This window comes from Macrotis lagotis, chromosome 2 (genome assembly GCF_037893015.1).
Source record: "Macrotis lagotis isolate mMagLag1 chromosome 2, bilby.v1.9.chrom.fasta, whole genome shotgun sequence".
Lineage (NCBI taxonomy): Eukaryota > Metazoa > Chordata > Mammalia > Peramelemorphia > Peramelidae > Macrotis > Macrotis lagotis.
This window is the reverse complement of record NC_133659.1, coordinates 21,269,980-21,292,861: the sequence shown is the minus strand read 5'-3', so window position 1 is coordinate 21,292,861 and position 22,882 is coordinate 21,269,980.

The following is a 22,882-nucleotide window of genomic DNA, read 5'->3' as shown; positions in this document are numbered from 1 at the left end:
ATTTCAACAAGTATCAATGCAAACGTCTTTGCACCCAATCCCCGTCCAGTGCAGGGTGGCCCAAGAAACATATTGGTATCTGGTTTGGGGGAGAGGAAATGAACAGTGATACAAGTCTCATCCTCAGCAGCTTCACACAATGGCCTAGCCCGCAGATGAGACATACTGGGAAACAGCTTGGGAGATGAGTCCCATCAACGAGAAGTCATTTTTATTCCATTTTTATTGTCGAATACAATGAACATGATTGAATGTTTCACTTGGGTCTATTCAGACCTTAAGGAAGGCACCAAATAAATCTACTTTCAAAAAATAAAAATAAGAAAGCTTCTAAATCTGCCTTTGAAGAAATTATCATTCTGATGTACAGAGGAGAGATCCAACTTTCCCCCAGCAATCCTTGATGCCCCCCCCCCTCCAATCTCTCAAATAGCCCCGGCCCTGTCTCTGCCTACAAAATGTTTGCATTTCCCATTCCCAGTCCCTTCCCCCACTCAGCAGCCAGTGACTCACTCTCCAATGCTTTCTCCTGCCAGAGTTAGAGCAAATCCTTCCCTACCCCCAGTAAGTGAAATTCCAGCAGCTTCCCAAGGGTTGCTTTGGGTCTGTCTGTGAGGGGAACAATGCAGCTTCAAAAGCCAGTACTTTGAGATCCTCAGGATACTAGTTTGCATCCTGGGATTCAATCAAGGACATCTTCAGCCTCGGTTCTGATTACTTAAAAGTTGCCTCTCCTGCTCACAGGATTCTGATTAGACCAAATCAGGGCCGGCTTTGATCTTGTCCGTTTCACCAAAGCTGGTCCGGATCAGGAAAAGAAGACTGGGCGCAGCACCCTCTTTCAAGGCCCCCCCAGTCTCTCTCCTCTTCAGCACCCTGTTTCAAGGGGCCCCCCAGTGTCTCTCCTCTTCAGCACCCTGTTTCAAGGCCCCCCCCAGTGTCTCTCCTCTTCAGCACCCTCTTTCAAGGGGCCCCCCAGTGTCTCTCCTCTTAAGCACCCTCTTTCAAGGCCCCCCCAGTCTCTCTCCTCTTCAGCACCCTCTTTCAAGGGGCCCCCCAGTGTCTCTCCTCTTCAGCACCCTGTTTCAAGGCCCCCCCCAGTGTCTCTCCTCTTCAGCACCCTCTTTCAAGGGGCCCCCCAGTGTCTCTCCTCTTAAGCACCCTCTTTCAAGGCCCCCCCAGTCTCTCTCCTCTTCAGCACCCTGTTTCAAGCCCCCCCCCCCAGTCTCTCTCCTCTCCCCCCCCCCCCCCCCAGCCCCGGTCTCTCTTCCCTTTGCATCTCTCCTGGGCTAATGCACGCAAGGGCTGTCCATTCAAGTTGTGGTGCTTACTTTCTCCACTGCACCTTTCCTGGGTTCCTCCTTCTTCCCCGCTCTCCACTGCTTTCGCATTTTGAGCTCTCGGCACAGCTCCGCTCCTTTATCCGGCCCCTTTCCCTTCCACTTTCTCGCTCCCCCCTTGCCTCTGCTCTCCTCTCCTCTCTTCTTCCCCCCTCCCTCCCCGTCTAGCTATCTGGGGTCTCGCTTCCCCCCATCTATCTTCCCTGAAGGTCCATTTCCAGCCCCATTCCGAATGCCTCCTCCTCGGGCTAATAAAACAATGGGGGCTAATTCGAGGGGTGGAGAAGGCTTATAATTGTGTGCATTTGGCACACAAATGTGCAAACGTGAACCAGATAATTAGGGGGTGCTGCCGGTAGCCACCTTTAATTCATGATTACTCGAAAATGTGTTAAGTGTTCGCAAGTGGCAGTGCCCCCCCCCCCCGGGCCCCTGGGCACAACCAGCCACACTGTTAAAGTGGGCATGGGGGGGTCTGCCCTCTGACCCCCCTCCGCACCCCGGCCCTCCCAGGCTTCCAAGGGGGGCCTCGGCTGGAGGGAAGCTGCGCCGCTCCCCCTTCCGGCCCGGCCCCGCCCGCCCTGCCGCCCGGGGGACCCCTCTTTTCCACGAAGATGAATGCCATACAAACAGGCGGCCGCTGGCCCGGGGGGGGGGAGCATGAGGAGGGTGACGGGTCGCCAGGCGCCCTCAAACGCGCCCCCCCCCCGCCGGAGGGGCCCGCGCCGACCCCCAACAATGCGCACTCGTGCGGCGGGGTTCGGCGAGCACTTGGGGGGCACCTGATTGGCGCTGCTCCCCGCCCCCACCCGAGCCCGAGCACTCCTTCACATCCCAGCCGCTTCCAGGGAGAAGTCCGCCGCTGGGGGGGAGCCCGGAGCCCCCGGGCAGAGAGGGGCGCCCCCCGCAGCCCAGGCTGGGCGGGCTCGGGGGTCTCAGCGCCGTGGCCTGGGGGCGTTCCTGCCCCTCGGCCCCCTCCCCCAGCATTCCGCCCCACGCCGGGGGGCTGGCACCCGGCTGGGGAACCAAAGTTTCTCTGCCTCGGCAGCCAGCGACCCATGGGCCCGTCTGGCAGGGGGCGGAGGGGGGCACGGAGGGGGCACGCGAGAGTGGGGGTGCCGTGCGGACGTGGGGCTCCGTGTGTGTGCGGGGGCGCAGACGGGGGCGGGAGCCTGTGTGCCAGCCTGCGGGTCCGAGGGGGTGCAGGGCAGGGGCGAGCCGCCCCCTCCAGAGTCCCCCGGGCAGGGGCCGCCGGCCCAGGGCGCGCTGCCCGCGGGCAGCTGGCCAGGGCAGGCGCGGGGGTCCCCCCACCCCCCGGCGCGGGGCCCCGCCAAACTTACTTCCCAGGCGCTGCCCCCGGCCCCGGCGCCCCGCTCGCCTCCTCCGCTGCTGCCGGCCCGAGCGCCCGAGCCCCATGCCAGGAGGGCGGCCGCGGGGCGAGGGTGGCCAGCGGCCGGGCTGGGCGGCTGCTCCGGCGCTGCTCCGGCTCCGCTCGCCTAGCGCCGCGGGTTCGAGGCCGGCCCCCGCGCGCGGCCCGCCGCTGCTTCCATCGCCTCCCCGGCGCCGAGCGAGCGTGCCAGGGGCTGGGCGGCCCGGAGCCGAGCAGGGCGGGCGGGGGGAGCGCGGCGGAGCCCCCCGCCCCCTCCCCTCCCCCTTGCTCCGGCGCGCAGGCTTGCCGCGCCCCCTCCCCGCCCCCCGCCCGCCTCACCTACCTGCTGCTGCGGCCGCCGCTGCCCGATGCCCGCGGCGGGGGCGACACCCGACGGAATGCCCCCGCTCCCTCCCACGAGCAGGCGGGGGCAGCGGCGCCCCCCGGGACCCCCGCTTTTGTCCGGGCGGCCGGGCGCTGGGCCAGGGTCCGGGGCGGAAAGGGGGCTCTGCCCTCCCGGGCCCCGCTGCCCGCCCCTCGGCGGGGGCTGCAATCACCTCCTCCTCCTCCTCCTCCTCCTCCTCCTCCTCCTCCTCCTCCTCCTCCTCCTCCTCGCCCCGGGGCCCCTGGCGTCTGGACGCCCGGCTTCGGGGGCTGCTCCCCTCGGCGCTTGGCTGGGCGGAGCTGCCGACTTGGGGGGCAGGGGAAGAGCTTCGCCAAGACACCCGGACTTGGAGCGAGCCTGCCCCAGGACGCGGAGCTCGCTACTCCTCGGCCCCCACGTCCCTTTCGGAAGTTTTCCCGCGGAGCCGCAGCGTGGCTTCATGCCCCTGTGCCCCCTCATGCGGGCCCTCACCCCCCACGCCCCTTCCCACGCCAGATCATAAACGCCCTGAGAGCCGGCAGGGGCTCGGAAACAAACCGAGCCCCCGGGGGCCGCCGGCTGACGGGCTAAGAGACCCAGGTTGAGACGGAGCATGGCACGGACTGTCACCCACACATCGGATAACCGGGGGCGCGCGTCACATACCCCCCCCCCTTAGTGGGCGAATGTGTAAAATGTCAGCATTTATCGGGTGCAGTCGGACCTCTGCGACCGAAGCGCCGTGGAGACAGTGCGGAGCCCTCTACCAACTTCACAGCTAAAAAGCCAGTCATCGTTGCTCCTGCCCTTACTGGCGATGTGGGTGTTGTGCGAGGGAATTAGAAACGCCTCTGGAATGCCAGCCTATTGGTACCCTTCCAGGCTTAGCGCCCATTGGAGCAGGTGGACAAAATGTGGCGCTTCTTGTAACTCAGGGAAAGTGCCGGGAGGACAGTCTTCGGGGGACTCCTTGAAGCACTCCTGCCACACGGGGGGCAAGTCTTGGGGTAGCCTTTGGAAGCAGGTGACGGAGATAACCTCATCCTCTCCCTACATGACAGCAACTGGCAAAGGTATTGGAGTGGATTGTCATCTCCTTATGCAGTGCACTTACAGAAGAAGAAACTGAGGCAAGGGCCATGAGTGACTTAACTAAGGTCACACTACCCAGCTCACTTACAGAAGAAGAAACTGAGGCAAGGGCCATAAGTGACTTAACTAAGGTCACACTACCCAGCTCACTTACAGAAGAAGAAACTGAGGCAAAGACCATAAGTGACTTAACTAAGGTCACACTAAGCAGCTCACTTACAGAAGAAGAAACTGAGGCAAGGGCCATGAGTGACTTAACTAAGGTCACACTACCCAGCTCACTTACAGAAGAAGAAACTGAGGCAAAGACCATAAGTGACTTAACTAAGGTCACACTACCCAGCTCACTTACAGAAGAAGAAACTGAGGCAAAGACCATGAGTGACTTAACCAGGGTCACACTACTAGAGAGTGTTGTAGGCCAAATTTGAATTCAGGAAGCCGAGTTTTCCTGACTTTAGGTCCAGCAGGTCTATTGTGCCTACATTTAATTCAGAGATTATAAATTTCTGTTATACAAACAGCCAGTTTTAAAGTTCTTAAAGTTTTGTGTATCCATATTTTGTTTGAGAAGGTGGGCACAACTGCTTCCTCTATGACAATTCTTTGTTTTCAATAATTTTTTTTTTGATTTGCAGACTTGTCTTCTTTAGATTCTTGAGCCAATTTAGGGGTTTCATTCTGGTGGCTCTTGTCTTTCTAGGTATTTGGTAGAGATTACATTTTTTGCAAACTAGAATAATATTGTAGTTTTTATGATTTCCTATCTAAATCAATATTAATCGATGAATAAAGGTTTTTTTAAAGACTGGACTTTTTGTAACTTTTGTTGACTGTCTTTTTTATAAATAAATGCTTAAGGTTCATTCATTGTTTGATTCTTCTTTCTTGGATGAATCCACCCTGGACCCTTTGGTTTAGCTCATAGATAGCCATTTTATGACCTCATTCTGCAAGTAAACTATTTTGACTTATGTTCAATAAGTTCTTATGTTGCTATTATAATTTTTTGTTACAACTCTAAGTTAAGTTTCTATTCTGTTTATCATGCTGAGACCATCACAGAGTCATTATTCTTGTCTCATTCCTTTCTTATTTTCATACATCCAAATAAAAAGGCCAAGGCCAAGTTGTCATTCTGTTAGCCTTTCTTTCTCTTCACTCTATTTTTTAAGTTTAGTAAGGTGTTATTATCCTTTTTATATTTAATCTTCATTAGCCATTGTATAGGTGGAGAAAGTGTTGGCTTTTTGTTATGGGAAAGAGCATTGGGATATAAGTTTATATTTGCTGAAGACTTGTTGAAAGCATGTTGGTATAATTTCAATAGCAGATAGGAGAAAAGATTTACATTATGTTTTTATATTGCCCCCATTATTTTTAAGCTCGTCTACTAGCATTCTTTGGTTTTTGAAAGTTTTTCTTTCTTTGTAGTTTGGAGATTCTGTACAATGCCTACTTCAAAAGTTATTCATAACTCTTATAGATCAATATTCTATCAAAGTAATTCTATCTTTAATGATGTTCTGGCTCCAGGACAACTAATGTGTAGCAATCTCGTGGATCTTTGCAGTTTGTTTTTTGTTATACAAGGATGTGTCTCCTGCTAGTTAATGAAAAAAATGAACTTATAATTTGTTCTAGTAATCGTATCTTTCTAGTTATTCAGTCAATGCTAAATAGTTGTAGACTTCATTGATATTTTGTGGTTTCCACTGCCTTGTTGCACAATCTGCATTATCTCGATGCTCAGCTTCCTTCAGGTATATTCTTTTAGTTTCTCTTAACAATGTCTAGATCCTATATGGATACAATCCTGCCATTTCTATAAACAAATCTGCTTGTTTGGTTTGGTCATTTAGCCAATATGTCTGTTTACAAACTATTGGGTGGGCTTATGTGAACGAGCATCTTTTGATTCTACTTTTGGATCTTAGACATCTTTCAAACTTTGTCTAGAGAAGAGCCATATTCAATTATAGTCAACAAATCCAGTGGCATATACCAGTGATCAGCCATTACTGTTACTTTATAAAATGAATCCAGTGTTCCAAAAAGATTTCTGCAAATTTTAACCAATGTATCATCATCTATAAGGACATCCATTAGATTAGGACATCCTACCCATTAAGGGCAGTAACTATCTTTTGCCTTTTTTTATCCCCAGCAATTACCATTGGGGCTAACAGATTAATAAATGTTTATTGATTTACTGACATCCATTAAACCTCAGCCTCCCTTTTGACAAGGAATCTGAACTGCCTTGAGATAATGAGCACTATGGTGTGTGTGTATGTATGTATGTATGTATGTATGTATATATATATATATATATACATATATATATATGTGTGTGTGTGTGTGTGTGTGTGTGTGTGTGTATGCATTGTTTATATTTTTAAAAAACTCTATTATCACCCAGTTACTCTGTCAAAAGTATACATTCATGTGAGTCTTGCATCAATATTAATTATTCTAAATGTGTTCTTTCTACTAAGTCTTGACTTCATGATGCCAGACTAAAATATTCAGTTTCAGCCTTATTCTCAATATCCACATGCTAAATATATCCTGTCTGAAGGTGATGGAGATTCTTTGTGGAGAATGTTTCTTGTTTTAAGAATTGAAAGTCTCACCTTCATTCATTAGTTTAATTTGACTTTCTGGACTCAAGCTTAAAGTTTTCGGTTTCTAGTCTTCCTTTAAGAATATTAAACATTTCAAACTCATCAAGTAAAACAGCATTTTTATATTCTAGGGGAAAATATCCATTAACTCAACCCAAAAGACAAAAGAAAAAGAAAAGAGAAATATGTACAAAGATATTTATAGTATTTCTTTCTGTAGTAGCAAACAACCAGAATCTGAGAATGTGCTCATTCACTGAGAAATAGCTTTTTCAAATTATGATGATGGAATGAGTGTACCTTAAGAAATGACAAAGAAGATGGTTTCAGAGAAACCTGGGAAGACTTGTATAACCCTTTGCAGAATACAGTGAGCAAAATAAGAACAATTTATACAGTAACATTAATTTTGAAAAGATGAACAACTTTGAAGATCTTAAAAACTCTGATCACAATGACTAGACATGTTTCCCAGGAATTGTTAAAGCATGCTACCCAACTTCTGACAGAGAAGTAATAGACTTATTGCTATATGCAAATATAATTACATATTTATATCTAGGTATAAATGCATGTGTTTATGTGAGTTCTGTGTCTGTGTGGATACTCTGAATATATCACTTTTTTGTAAGCAATGTTTATAATATGCATCAATTATTTTCCCTCTCTTCAAATTCTCCATTTGAGGGAGAAAAAAGTAATAAATATCAAGTCTAACATAAAAAATTCTGTCAATCCATACACATATCAGCATTTTTTTTCTTTTTTTCTCAATAAAGGAGGCTTGAGAATGAGAAAAATATATAATTAACAAATAAAATTTGAAACAAAATGTAGTAAAATAAAACCAGACAATGTAAAGAGAAACATCTACTCTGGGGAAGTAGCCAGAGAATTTGCTGCCATCCATGAACATCAAGGTAGTTTTTGCCCTGAAACTCATATTCATTTCTATATGGGAAAAATGATATTGGATTTAAGGTGAAACAGAGCCACAATGGTTTTCAATGGTTGTGCCTCAACATTCCTCATTTTATTTTCAGTAGTTTTGATGATGGGTTAGTAACATATTTCCAATAGAATATAGTTTTCCATGTGAAGCTCAAATGCTTTTATGTTTCACTGTTCGTAGCAACTTTTATTCACGTGGTTGTAAGACACCATTAAGCAAATGGCTGAGTCAGATGCTTTGTGATAACTAATAAATTCAGTGTCGATATTATGGCATTTTCAGGTGGCTTGTTCAATAATTGCCAAATTAATCAGGAGTTTCTCTTTATTTCCCTAGGGCATTTTGGTACACTCCCTTTGCTCTTTAGTCAATATATTGTCTTTCTTTTCTTTTTCTTCCTTCCTTTCTTTCTTTTTGGGGAGTAATACAAATTGTGAATACTTTGCACAACATTTGGATTATATTTGGAGTACTTTTGAGAAATGGTTCTTTGATTCCTTCTACTGAAAAGGATGGTATCAGGTTGACATAAGACACTGTCATTCATTATAATATTATTTGTTTCTCATTTGCTTTAATAACCTTTGATGTGTTGGACTGCCTTCAACCATTGTTATTATTTTCATTCATATCCAAATTTCTGTGGACTCATTTGGGGTTTCCTTTTTTTACTTTTTATTTGTTTAAGGCAATGGGGTTAAGAATGACTTGCCCAAGGTCATACAGCTAGGCAATTATCAAGTGTCTGAGGTTAGATTTGAACTCAGGTCATCCTGTCTCCAGGACCTGTACTCTGTCCACTGTAGCACTTAGCTGTCCCTATTTGGGGTTTTCTTGGCAAAGATAATGGAGTGATTTGCTATTTCCTTTCCAGCTCATTTTACAGATGATGAAGCCTAGGTAAATAGGATTGAATCTCCCAGGACCACACAGTTATTATGTGTTTGAGGCTGAATTTGAACTCAGGAAGATGAGTTTTGCTGGTTCCAGGTCTGCCATTCTAGTCACTGTACCACCTAACTACCTTGATCACTTGTATCAAAGCAGAGCAATTTTTTAAAGAAACTATTAGTCATCTGTTATAACTACACTGAAAGTACATATTCTCTTATAATATTTGTAGGAGAGTGTGCAAATATTTCAAAACATACATACATGTAACATGTATATGTTATACCCAATGTCATGGAAGGGAGCAGAGTGAAAATATAGGGCTATTTTAGAATATTCCTAAAGATAGTTAAATAGTACTATTACAGCAGTGTATTAGACCATTTAAAATATTAAAAAATTATATCAATGTCTCGCTAATATGGGCAGTAGAAAAATTGCATGTAGAATTGCTCATTTAAAGGCAATGAAAACAGTTTCTGCACATTGGAATACGAAAATATATTTAATGTCAACTAAAATACACATCATAGCTATATGAAATGAACATACGTTAAAGAAGACTGAGAGACAGAGGGGCAGAGCCAGAGAGAGAAAAAGGACAGAGAGAGGGACACAGAAAGAGTCACTGAAGAGGGAAGATGGAGAATATTTCTGGAATCTAATTGAAGGAAGGGCACTGAAACTGGAGTCAAGAAAACTCTAATTCAAATCATACTTTTAATATTAACTACCTGTTTAACTCGTAAGACTTTAGTTTGTTCATCTATGAAATTATGGAGTTAGACGTAATGGCTTCTAACTAAATCAGGGAGCTGTGAGGTTTTATTTCTATTAGTTTTGATGCCATCAAATTGAAAACCAATGTCAGAAATTCCAAACTAAAGTATACCTCTCTCCTTTTCAATATTACTTAAGAAATTGGCATTAGTTTATTAAAATAAATAAGTCAATAAAGGAAAGTATTTATATGCTTCATCAGACAATATTTGAAAATTTTTGTTAAGTATAGATTTTTCAGTGCCATCAAGTACTTTAGTTCTTTTCATTTTCTGTTCAAGCAACTACTCACTTTCTATTCTTAATCTTATCAGGACATAGGAATTATTTTTTTTTCTTACTACTGTTTTTCTTTGGTCTATAATTTCATTATTGTGCAACTTTGAGTTGAGAACGACCTTGGAAAAAAACAATCATTTTCCCCCAATAATGAGTAAAATCACTTTTCCAGGTTGCTTAGAGTGTAATTCCAGGACATAATAAAGCATAAATTCCTTTAGCCTGCTCCATGTGCTCCTGTGGTTTACTCATTTTGAGGGGCAATAAAGAATTTTGAATAGGTGGGATATTGGTATTTCATTTTTTTAAGAATATTATCTAATTAATTCTTTTTCTTCCATAGATTCAATCAATCTCCTTTCTTCCTTCCTTACCCTGCACTAGAGAAGCCTTGAATCAGTAAGCATAAACATAAAGATAGATATAGATGTAAAATCATACTATACCTACTTCTATTTATCAGTTCTTTTTTGGGCTATGGATAGCATCCTTCCTTCATAGCATCTTCCTTTCTTCCTTTGTCATTAATGCAAGTATTTATAATACTCATAATAGTTTAGTATTTTTCATTTATTCTCTAAACAATATTACCATTACTGTTCTCTTCATTCTGCTTATTTCACTCCATTATTTCATGCAAACCTTTTCATGTTTTTTTTTTCCTTCTAAAAACAGTAACGTCATCATTTCTTACTGCACAGTCGTATTACATCAATGTGTTCAGCCATTCATCAACTAACGGACATTCCCTCAATTTCCAGTATTTTGTTACCACAAAGCAAGCTGCTTTGAAAGATTTTACAACATAAAGGTTCTTTTACTTTTTCCCTAATCACCTTAGGAAACAGATCCAATGTGGCTTTGCTGAGTCAAAGGATATATTCAGTTCTATAACTCTATGGGCATATTTCCAGATTGCTCTCCAAAATGATTGGATGAGTTCACCGTCCCACTCTTTATTAGTTTCCCAATTTTTCCATATCCCCACCAACGTTTCTCATTTACCCCTTCTATTATTTTAGCCAATATGATAGATGTGAGATGATATTGGTATTTCTTATTAGTTCTCATGGATATTGCTCTCTTTTGGTAGAAAAATTCCAAGTTTTTAAGTGACTTCCATACAAAGAGATCCTTGTAATAGGTTCAATCTTCAAAGCTCTGATTCTCCTTTAATTTCTTAGATTAATAGGAAGGCCTAGTTACGCTGTCCAGAGTGCTGACCCAAGAAATGATGGCGTCTGACACTTCAAGGGTTCTTGTCCAGCACTCCTACCTAACATCATTGCACATCCCAACATTTCCTTACTTTGTCATTCCAAACCTTTCATCTCTACTCTTCACAATATGGACAATGGGTTGGGGCTTGGGAGGGTTCATAATTATAATAATCAGTATCTTATTCTCTATGTTTTAGAATAGGGTTGTAGCAGAAATAGTCCACAAACAAGTTGCTACTCTTTTGCTTGTAATATGCTGTGTTCTATTGCACAAGAAGATCATAGGATTGTTATTAGAAACTGAGGACAATTGGAGCTATAAGCTCATCTTCTGTAGACATGCTAAGGATATAGTGCCGCTTCTACTATTATTACTACTAACTACTCCCGCTGATGCTGTTGTTACTAATCCTCCTGCTGCTGCTATTACGACTACTATTAAACTATACTTCTGCTGCTGCTGCTGCTGCTGCTACTACTGCTGCTACTTCTACTACTACCACCACTGACTACTGCTACTACTTCTACTACTACTGCCACTAACTACTACCACTACCACTACTACTACTTATACCAATACCAACATTACCACTACTAGCATTACTACTACTACTACCACTACTACTACTACTACTACTAGTACTACTACTATTACTGCTACTACTACCACTACCACTATTACTAGTATTAATGATGACTACTACTACCACTACCACTACTACTACTATTATTACTACTACTACTACTATCAAGTAGTATTACTAAGTACTACTACCACTGCTGCTCCTGTTCCTCCTATCTTGCCTTGGTGTCCTCCATGGCTAGAATGTTTTCCCTCTTCACTTCTGCATCCTGGTTTTCTTGGCTTCTTTCAAGATTTTACTCATATACTGCATTCTTCAAGAGGTCTTCTCTGGTCAAATTGTTAGAGCAACCCCTTTAACACTTCATCTGCTTGCCCTCTCTAGATATATCTATGTGTGTGTGTGTGTGTGTGTGTGTGTATGAATATATATATATATACATATATATGTAAATGTGTATTTGTGAGATCACATACTGTGTGTATAAATAGACATATATACACAAAGTGGTCAATAGACATAGATACACAATATATCTTGCTTATATCTAATTCTTTAAATGTTGACTCCTCTTTTAGCATTGAGGGTAGGGACTGAGTCATTATTTGTACCCCAGCTCTTAGCAGAGTGTCTAACACATTCTAGGAACTCAATAAATATGTGTTGACTGGCTGACTGACTGAAATATGAATCATTATCACCATTCTTCTTATTATTATTTTGGTACTGGTATGTTTTTTTTGTACTGTGTAACACTCTGTTCCCTTAGTACAAATCAGCAATAAATCTGTAACTTAGGACCTTAACAAGTCATCTAAGGCCACTGAAAGGTTGTGATTTACCCAAGGTCACACTGCTAGTTGTGCCAGGGATAAAGGTTGAACCCAGGTCTTTTTAACTTCATGGCGGATCCTCTATGCAGTATGAATCCCCATTACAATATGAACTTCTTGAACACAAGGACTCGTTCTTTTTGTCTTTGTATCACCAATGGTTAGTAAAGTGGTAGGCATAAATTAAATGATTATGAAATTCTTATTGCTTACTTGGTTGATTATTAATTTTTTTTAAAAGGTGAAGTCCTTGAAGGCAGATGAATTTTTGGTCTTTCTTTTGAACATCATCTAGCAAAGTGGATGGCACATAGTAGGTACCTAATAGGTCCATCAAGATTGATTGAATGCCTTTCATGATCTCTCATTTAAGGCAAAAACAAAGAAATCTAGCAACTACTGAACTGGGGATAGGAAGTTTCTCTCCTAAGCAACAGTTTCTTACAAAGTTTTATTTTATTCTTTTTGGTTACAGTCTTTTCTTCTTCCAGCTGTGTAATAATAACACTAATGTAGTGGGTTTTCTCATGGCTTCTCTCATTCACCCATGAAAATTTAATGAGGCATTTAGGGCCATTACGTCTGGAGTCAATGGGCTAAGCATATTTTGCCTAATGCACTTGCTGGAGAGCCAAGAGGTCCATCGCTGGCACACAGCGAGCCATTGAGAGAGCCTCCCCTCTACACAAAATTCACGAGCCATTAAACTTATTCCCTAATAACAGCTTCTGTACAAATGGAGGCTGGTGCAAACGGAGGCTGTCACGCACCTCCTGCAAAAGATAGCAATTTACATATAGACAAGAAAAAAATGGCTGAGGTCATTGGCAGGATGAAATCTTAGGAGACTGGTTCATCAGAAGAACCTCCCATAAAGGTGGAATGGCATTCTCATTCCTGTTGCTACAGTTTCTTTGGTTAGAGTGAGTGGCAAAGAGAGAACTGGAGGCTGGGAGACTGGAAGCAGGAGATTAAGAACCAGAAGGGACTTCAGAGTCTTCTCATTTAACTCCCTTCATTTTGTAGGTTTGAATTTTGTGGATCCAAAAGATTAAATGACTTTCCAGGGTCTTACAATTATACAGCTAGAACCGGAAAGGACCTAAGAAAGCCCTCTGTCCCAATGCCCTCCTTCAATAGGTAATGACATTAAGGCCCCAACATAGAATACTGGCCTTGGAGTCATAAGGATGGGAGTTGGAATTCAGCCTCAGACTCTGAATCTTACTAGCTGTGTGACCTTGGACCAGTCACTTAATCCAATCAGGATTGGCCTTGAATTCAGGGCTAACTTCAGTCCTTCTGATTCCTATCTGGCCACTGGACCCAGATGACTCTGGAGGAGAAGTAGGGCCAGCGACTTAGCACAACATCTCCTCACTCAAATCCAATTCATGTGCCTGTCATGGCATCCCTTCTCTGATGTCATGGACTTCTTGGAGAAGGAAGGCAGACCTCAAGAGCATGACTTCTGAAGGTCATATGGATAATAAGAATCAGATATAGTATTTGAACCTAAATCACACAGGGGGGAGTAAGTCTATTGGAAGTCTGGTATTACAATTAACAATAATAATAGCAATTACAACTAACTTTTATAATGATTTTAAGGTATGAATTGGGTTCCACATTTGCATGCTAAATACATTACTGCGCACGGAGTTTGGAAAGACTGATGTCTAATCCTGCCTTATATGCATATTATCTTTGTTACCTGAAGAAACTCATCTAGCCTCTCTAAGATCTGGTTTCTTCAGCTGGAAGTTGGGGATGATAATACCCAGCTCACAGGAGTTGTTGAAGATGGAAGGAGAAACCCCAAAAGATGACATGAAATTGAGTTATTGTTCTTATGAGCAATGGACCCTGGGATTCCAACTCAGGTTCTCTGAGACTTTAGATCAAGGGTTCTCTAATATGTGTCCTGGGTCTCTTTGGCAGACTGGTGAAGTATATGAACATCTTCTCAGAATCATGGTTTTAAGGCTTATAAAATATATGTATCTAAGTTCCAAAGAAAACCAATTATGGTAAAATTCACACACACACACACACATTACAAATTCAACAAGTTCCCCAAATAAAGGATTCCTGCTCTAAAAATGAAGGTTTTGTTCATGGTACCTCACTACCTCCTATAAAAAAAAAATGACTCAAAAGATTCCAAGAGACAACCTCCTCTCTGCTAGGGAGTTTCTTTAAGATATTATGCTAACCCCAATAATCATAATGAAATCCTTTATAATTCTATGATGCTTCCTATATGTTTTTCCCATTAATATGTGTGCTGTGTGGAAGCAGAGAACTCAAAACTCCAAATTAAAAAAGAAAGAATTTTAGACATGTCATTAATAAATGTATTATTTTTAAAAGCTGCAGAGCACCCCTGTAAAGAATTTCCTATCCTCATTTTACAGATGAGAAAACTGAGTTTTGGAAGAGGATCATGACTGTCCCAAGTCACCCAGATAATACACATCACTCCAAGTAAAATTCAAGTTTAGTTGTTCTTCAGGGGACTCTAAAACATTGTGAGGACTGGGTTGGACACTCAAATATTTTAAATGTTTTAAACCCTTAAAAGAGCCAGCTTTGGGGAGTATGTGTCATCCAATCTTGAAAAGTCAGTTAGAGCAAGAGTGGGAGGAGCAAGACTGGATTTTCTAGAATCATGGGGAGTCATTGAAACATCAGGATGTCACGTAACACCAACTTTGCTCAGTTTGACAGTAGAACTTAATGAGTGTTCTTTCTTTGTCCCTCTGTTAAAGGAATCTCAGACATCAGGTGGGAAGGGACTCACTTTCTGGGGCAAGTTAGTCTTCTTGGAGTTTATGGCGAGAATATAGATTTTCCAAGAGGAGATCAATCAATTAATAATAATTTATTACTGATAAAAATGAAATAAAGTCTGTTCTCAAAGAGTTCAGATGTCTTACCAGGAGATTCTTCTATGAAAATTAATGTCCCTAAATTTCTGACTTGATTATTCCAGTCCTAGACACAGGTTTCTTCCATTTCCTTTATCTAGAATGTAGATGGGAGAGAACTGGGGAGAGTGTCACAGTGGATGTGATTATTATAGCTGTTCCCTGGTTCCTTATTCCTTGTTATTGTATCCAGGCTTTGTCTGACTGGTATGCATTTTGATGTTCATTATTCTCAAAGGAAGGAGGAAAGGGCAGTGATGACACACCTGGGGTAGTAGTAGAACTTTTGGTAGAGGGATAGTGAAGTTAGGAAATGAAGGGCATGAAGCAGGGATTGCTGCCATCACGAAAGGCCCTTTCCATCGCCATGGCTGACTGCTTCCCACTGTCCTAGGAGAGAATCTGGCTGGCAACCCCCATTCAACAATCTTTGACTAGTATCTTCTATGTGCTCAGTGCTGGCTATACAAAGACAAAAATGAAAATTTCCCTGCCTTCAAAAACCTTTTATTCTCACATTGCTATAAATGGCAGTTATTATTGCTGTTGTCATTGTCATCATTATTAAATATCGACATATCAATCATCATTAAATGATCATTAAATACTAGGTCCTGAGCAGTCCCAAGCCTCAAGGGACTAGATGGGGACAATTAAGGTCCTATTCTGTTTGTCCAAAGCATGAGAGTTAGGGGTTTAGTGAAGAATCCTGGGGAGAATCCAAGTCCCTGTCCGTGGCAAAGTGACTAGTGAGGATGAGCAGGGACACAATGCCACCAAGCCAGGACTTCTGGCAGGTCTTCAACTCAGCCTCTGAAACTATGAATGGCTTTTTCCTCTCTTCATCTGGTGCTCCTTGAAATAGGAGGAGTTGGGAAAATTTAGTTCAGGCCCTGACTTGGTACACTTTGAAAATTGAAATCGGATCCAGTCAGAGGGAAGCTCCATTTTGGAGAGGCATGTAAGCTTTTGGTTTAATTGCTTCTGGAAATACATTTGTCTTCTGTTTGCATTTTATGGCCCTTTTTTGATCTCTGTCAATTAAACAATGTGCTAATTGCATGCCATTTGCTCTTGGGGCAAACGATCTGGACCTGGAAGTCTTCAAAGGTCTAGTCTCCCTCTCTCACTTGCAAGAGGAAGAGACTGAGACCTATGAAAGTTAAGTGATATTTCTAAGGGCATCAGAAATCCATCTGGAATGCAGATCTCCTCACTCCAGAATAACTTGTCTTTCTACTGTACCAAGTTGCCTCTGGATAATGAAAGGAAGAAGAGGGACACCAGTAGGATGGAACCATTAGAGGTCAAGACCTGACTGGGTAAGTCTGTATAGACACTATCCCTGGACCAGAGATTTTTTTCAATTTTTTTTTTTTTTTTGCGTCTTGGGCTGCTTTGACAGTATGGTGACGTTTATGCACTTATTTCTGAGTGATATTTTTAATTGCCTAAAATATAGGGTACATCTAGAAATACAAAGGAAATCAAAGGTTTGTGAAAATAAACCATTTTTTCCCCTTTTCAATTTCATGAACCTTTTGAAACCTATCCAAGGACTCTTGTCTATATACCCTAAGAAAAAAAAACCTGCCTTAGGCCAAAGAGAAAAGTTCAAACACACACAGAGTGACAGGGAGAGAGGCTGCTGGCTCTCTGAGAACCAAAGAGAGCCTGGTGGCTCCTTGGAGTGCCTTGGGGTGTTGGAAGATGAACATGATAGGTTACAATGAGCATGATTGACAGCACCGAATTCTTACTACTGAAAAGGATCAGGGCCTAGCCACAACAGTATCTTGGACGGGGACTTCATCTTGGGATCCCCAAACAGGAATTCCCAATGGTCTGTGAACTTGGATAGAAAAAAAATCTTCATTGAAACCAACTGAAATTTAGCCTTTTCTTCAATTATGAATTTTTTAAAAAAGCAAACATGATTTGGAGAAGTTCATATAGCTTCTTTCCTTCCTGAGTAGCCCACAGAAGCAGCTCAAGATTTCACCAGACTTCCAAAGGAGTCCGTAACATAGAAAAGATTAAAAATCCCTGCTCTAGTGGTTACGTGATAAATGTGAGTACATCCTAGCTTGCCTCCTTCTGATTCATAATGAATTACAGATATAGTCAAAGAATTAGAAGGGCTTTCGGAGGTTGGTGAGTTCAATTCTCACCTAAAACAAGTGTCCCTCTACAACATACCTAAAAGTATAGTTTGGAAAAACTGATTTCAAATCTGGCCTTATCTGCATCTTATCTCTCTTCCCCAAGGAAACTCATCCAGCTTCTCTGAGATCTTGTTTCTTCAGCTGGAAGGTGGGGATGATCATATCCAGCAGTAAGGAGTCTGATTAAAGCCTTTTAGTTTGGGGAAATCTATTACCTCCTAAAATCCTACTTCTGGGCAGCTATGATCATTACAGAACAGTTCCATAAATTGAGAAAAAATTTTCCTCTCTGTAACATCCACCCATTGTTCAAAAGAGGTATCAAAGAGCTGCAGAAAAAGCGTTGTCTCTAGGGGCAGAGTACAAATTCTGTCTTTTGATACTTCTTTTTTAACTGACCTTAAAAATGTGTCCTAATCTTCCTGTGCCTTAATGTCCTGATCCATAAATGAAGGACATTGCATTGGTTGGCCGCCAAAATTCAATTCCAAATCTATGATCCTATGAATTCCACCCTCTGGAGTCAAGCAGATCAGGAGTCCAGTGTCTTTCAACAGACAAGATTTCCTCTCATGCCTAGAATGAACTCTTTTTTCATCTTTGCCTTTTCCAATTCCTAGATTCCTTCATGGCTTTTATCTCCCATTTTTTTGCACACTCCCTTGTACAATTACTTTTCATAGACTTGGTAAATATTTTGTTCTAACTTATACATGCTGTTTCCTATCAGTAGTATGTGAGGTCCTCGAGAGAAGAGACTGTTCTATTTATTTATTTTTGACTTGGTATTTTCAGCTCCTAGCAATATTATCTAGCTTGGACTAATCTCCCTGTGACTCAGTTTCCTCATCTGTAACTAATAAAGAGTTGTAAAAATAGAGAGTTAATAAATAGTGTTTGAATGATTTCAATGAAGGCAACATGTTTCCCAAGCCTTATCTTCTATAAACTTAATATTTTCTTCAATTGATCTTCCTGAGGCAAGGTCAGGAATCCTTTTGCCATCTTTTTCTCATTCTTTATATACATCCAATCTTTTTTTTAAGGTTTTTGTAAGGCAAATGGGGTTAAGTGGCTTGCCCAAGGCCACACAGCTAGGTAATTATCAAATGTCTGAGACCCCATTTGAACCCAGGTACTTCTGACTCCAGGGCCGGTGCTTTATCCACTTTATCCACCTAGCCGCCCCTATAAATCCAATCTTATCAGTACTTTCGTCTAAAAGATGGAATCAAGAATTGGGTATCATGCACCAAAGGGGGCCTGATCAATCTGAGTTTGCAGGTGAAACAAAATCAGGTAACAGGCCAGATTTGGCAAATGGACCCTAGTTTGCCAGTTGCCACTCTGTGTGTTTAATTAAATATATGAATCCAAGTGGAGGAGTTTATAATTATCAATATTAAATCTTATTCTATTATATTTGACTCATATTTCTATACAGTTATAATATTTTGGTATTTCAGTTCTGCCACTTCAGATAGAAGTATCTTCTCGACTTCATGTCATAAAAATTTGATAAACATAATATTTATGCTATTCCTCTATGGCTGCATCAAAGTCATTGGTAAAATGTTGAATGGCTCTAAGAGAGATCAAGGGTCTAGTCCTTCCTTTGCACTCACCATATGTATGGCCAAGAGTAAGTCATTTAATCAGAATAGCTAATATTTATATGGTGCTTTAAGGTTTGAAAATGTGTATATTTATACATACATACACACACACACACACACACACACACACACACACACATATATATATATATATATATATATATATATATTATTTGATCTTCAGAAAAACATTGTGCTATAGATCTTCTCATTATTCTTTATTCACCTTTCCCAGATGAAGAATCTAACGCCCAGGGAGAAATGACTTGTCCAGGGTCACTGAGCCACTAAATGACTGAAGTAAGATTAAAATTGAGTTCTTCCTGGTTTGAAGTCCAGCATGCTCTGCACTAGACCACCCAGCTACTTTTCTCAGAGTCAGTTGCTTCATTTGTCAAATGGGGATAATAGTAGCCATAATACTTACCTTATAGAGTTGTTGTTAGGCTCAAATGGCACAGTTTGGGCCAAGTGGCTTGCCAATTTGCTTTGGCTATATAAAGCCCAGTTAATTGTTCTTTTCTCTAGAAGTTTGTGAAGCTGCCATGTTTCCCCTTTCCAATGGCTCATCCCACTTGGTCCTAAAGGTGTTAAAGAAGCTAGTACTACAGATAGCTACCCAGAGTCCACATCTTCACAAGGAAGAAGTGGCTAATTCCATTTTCTACTTCGAAACATACTGATGCAAATCACATTTTATAAATTTTTTTTAAATAAAAAGAATGTAATTGCTCGCTGAATTGTAATATGAATGCAAATTAACTTGCTGTAATTATCCTGAGTAATTTTGTACTTTAAAAAACTAGGGAAATGGAAAAGACCTGATAAGTAATTTGAACTGTAATTCCTCATTGTATCCCTAGTTCATTATGCAATGGTTACAGTAAGCAATCTGCTCTGTTTAAATGTAAAATGTTGGAGTTCATACCTTTACATTGCAGGTACTCAAGGAGGACATTCAACACTCCCCTCCAACCTCCCCCCTCAGAACGATTTGTGAGAAGAATCAAGATAAAAAATGAATGTGGCATAAAGGAATTTAAGAGGGAGTCAATAATTTTTTTTAATCGAGGAACTTGGAGGAATTTCCATTTTCTTCTGTTGGTATCCTAGGTCTGTTTGATGGAGTCCATGCTAAACTCAACATGGGTAAACTATAAGCCGCAGCGTATTGTTTCAGCAGCATAACTGATGAGGAATGAATTTCATATTTAGAATTAATGACCAACTGAAAGAACTGAGGGGCCTTTCACCCACTCAGGTATTCGGGGCAGAGAAATGGCTGACATTGAGATCATCTGTGATGATGGAAACGTAAAGAAAAATAATTACCTGTTTACATGCTAATAGTCATCGGGCCTGGGGCCTCACTGAATGCACTGGGGGTTTGTGGGAGGAATGAGATGTACAAGTTGAGTGATGTGCTCAGGATAGCATCGCATATCAGAAAGGAGGCGGGAGGGAGAAGTCATTGGTGATACCTCCCGCCACACTCCAATCGCCTGTCATTTACTTTGTGTAGATTCATACTGCTACATAGGATCATAGATAATGCAAAGGGAAGGACCTCCCTGGAGAACCTCAAATTCTTGCATTTTATAAATTGAGAAACTGAGACCCAAGGAGCCTAGATTTCCACAGAGAGGGTCAGAATCAGAAGAAGGATTTGAAGCAGTGTCTCAAGATTATACAACTAGTCTAACCCCCTAATTTTACAAATAAGGAAGCTCAGGCCTAAATAAGAAAAGAGACTTTCTCAAGGTCACTCATATAGAAAGCTGCCTGAGGTTTTGTTGTCTGTTTGATTGTTGATGTTTGGCAGAAAACTCTGATTTCAACAGCACAAGTTATCTCTTGTGGATATTCCCTCCACTGTGACTGGTTAGCAACTATCTAGGAACTGGAGAGTTCAACTGACTTGTCCAGAGTCACCCAGTCAACAGATGTCAGAAGTAGGAACAGAACTCAGCTCTTTCTGATTACAATGGTAACTCCCTATCAGCTATGCCACTCTGACTCTCAAAATGAGTATTTAATGAATATTTTTTTCTAAGTGAACTAGATGAAAATAAATTAAAGCATTTTTTAAAAGAGTAAACAAAGAGCAAAATGTTATATGAAAACAATTGGTTAGTCATACTGCTCCTGGACTTCCCCCCACTGCCACCCCACACATAGCTTTTTAGCTTTTCTTTAAAAGCGATTCCAAGGCAGGAACTTTTTTTTGCTTATAGTTATCTCCAAAGTTAAATGAATACTTACTCTCTCTCCCTCTCCATCTCTTTCTCTGAGTCTCTCTCTCTGAGTCTCTCTCTCTCTCTCTCTCTCTCTCTCTCTCTCTCTCTCTCTCTCTCTCTCTTCCTCTCTGTTTCCCAATCTCCTTCTGTCTTCCTCTTCTCTGGACAGTCTCTCTGTATCTTTCTCTCTCCTTCCCCTTTTCCCTCTCCCTTCTCCATCTCTCCATCTCTGTCTCTCTCTCTTCCTCTCCATTTCTCTTTCCTCTCTCCTCTATCTCTTTGTCTCTTTTTGTTTCTGTTTCTCTATTTCCCCTTTTATTCTCAATCTGCCTGTCTCTGTCTCTGACCTGTATATTTATCTAAGCATAAGAATCATTAATTTTCCCCCCTTAGAAGTATTACAGAATACCTATACAAAATATAATTTGTGATAATAGAATTTCCAATTGCAGCAAAACAGTGCTTAGAGATATTTGGAGGGTCTTCAAATAGAGACCTTCAAATTAAAGCAAAAACAAACTCAGAGGATCATCTTGCTTAATCCCTTAGATTTACATATGAGGAAACTGGGAACTTTGGAGGTAAAGAAGGTTGCCCCGCAAGCAGCAAATGGGGGTTCAGGTTCACGAACTCTATATCCCATGACTACCTTCTGGCATGAAAAGTGACTTAGAGAGATGAAAAATGAACATAAGCTCTGTGTTTCTGTATATCCTGTTATTGCCATTGTATCTCAAGTGACAGGCATGCAGTGGGTGCTTAATAAAAGCTATGGAAATGAAATTGAAATGAAGGAAGGTTAAGAGACATCAAGTCTAATGGTTCCTCCTGTATCAGCTTCAGCTCAAACTAAAAGACCCATTCCTTCTATGAATCAAAATTGTCATTTGTAAAATCCAGTTTCTGAGTCATAATTCTACCCCATGAAGTCAAACAGACAGGATTTTCTGCTCCTAAGTATTTGAAGTATTTTCAAGTATTTGAAAATGATCATCCTATCAATTCAAGAAATATAAGCATATCTAGATGTGCATACATACAAACATATACATGAGAATATTATATTTAAATACATATGTACATGTGTATTGTTATGCTATTGTAAGATACCATCATGGGGTTACAAGATGAGGAATTTGGAACTGGAATTTGATAGAGGCAGAAGAGACCCTAGAGCCCCACTCATTTGCATAATAGATGAGGAAACTAGATCCTAGGTAAGTGCAGTTACTTGCCTAAGATCACATAGTTGGTAAGCTGCAGAGCAGAATTTGAACCCATGTCTCATGACCCCAGGTCACTTAGGTGGTACAATGAATAGACCACCAGACCTGGAGTCAGAAAGACCCAAGTTCAAATATAATCTCAGACATTAACTAGCAATCTACTTCATCCTGTTTGCCTCAGTTTCCCCATTTATAAAATAAACTGGAGAAGGCTCCAGTATTTTTGCTAAGAAAATCCCAAGACAGGGTCAAGAAAAGTCAGACATGAATGAAAATAATTGGAGAGTAACAAATTCCTGACTCCAAATTCTTTCAATTCTTTCAACGACTTTCAAATAATGTTTCTTCAAATCATTATCCTATAATCTGACCTCTAT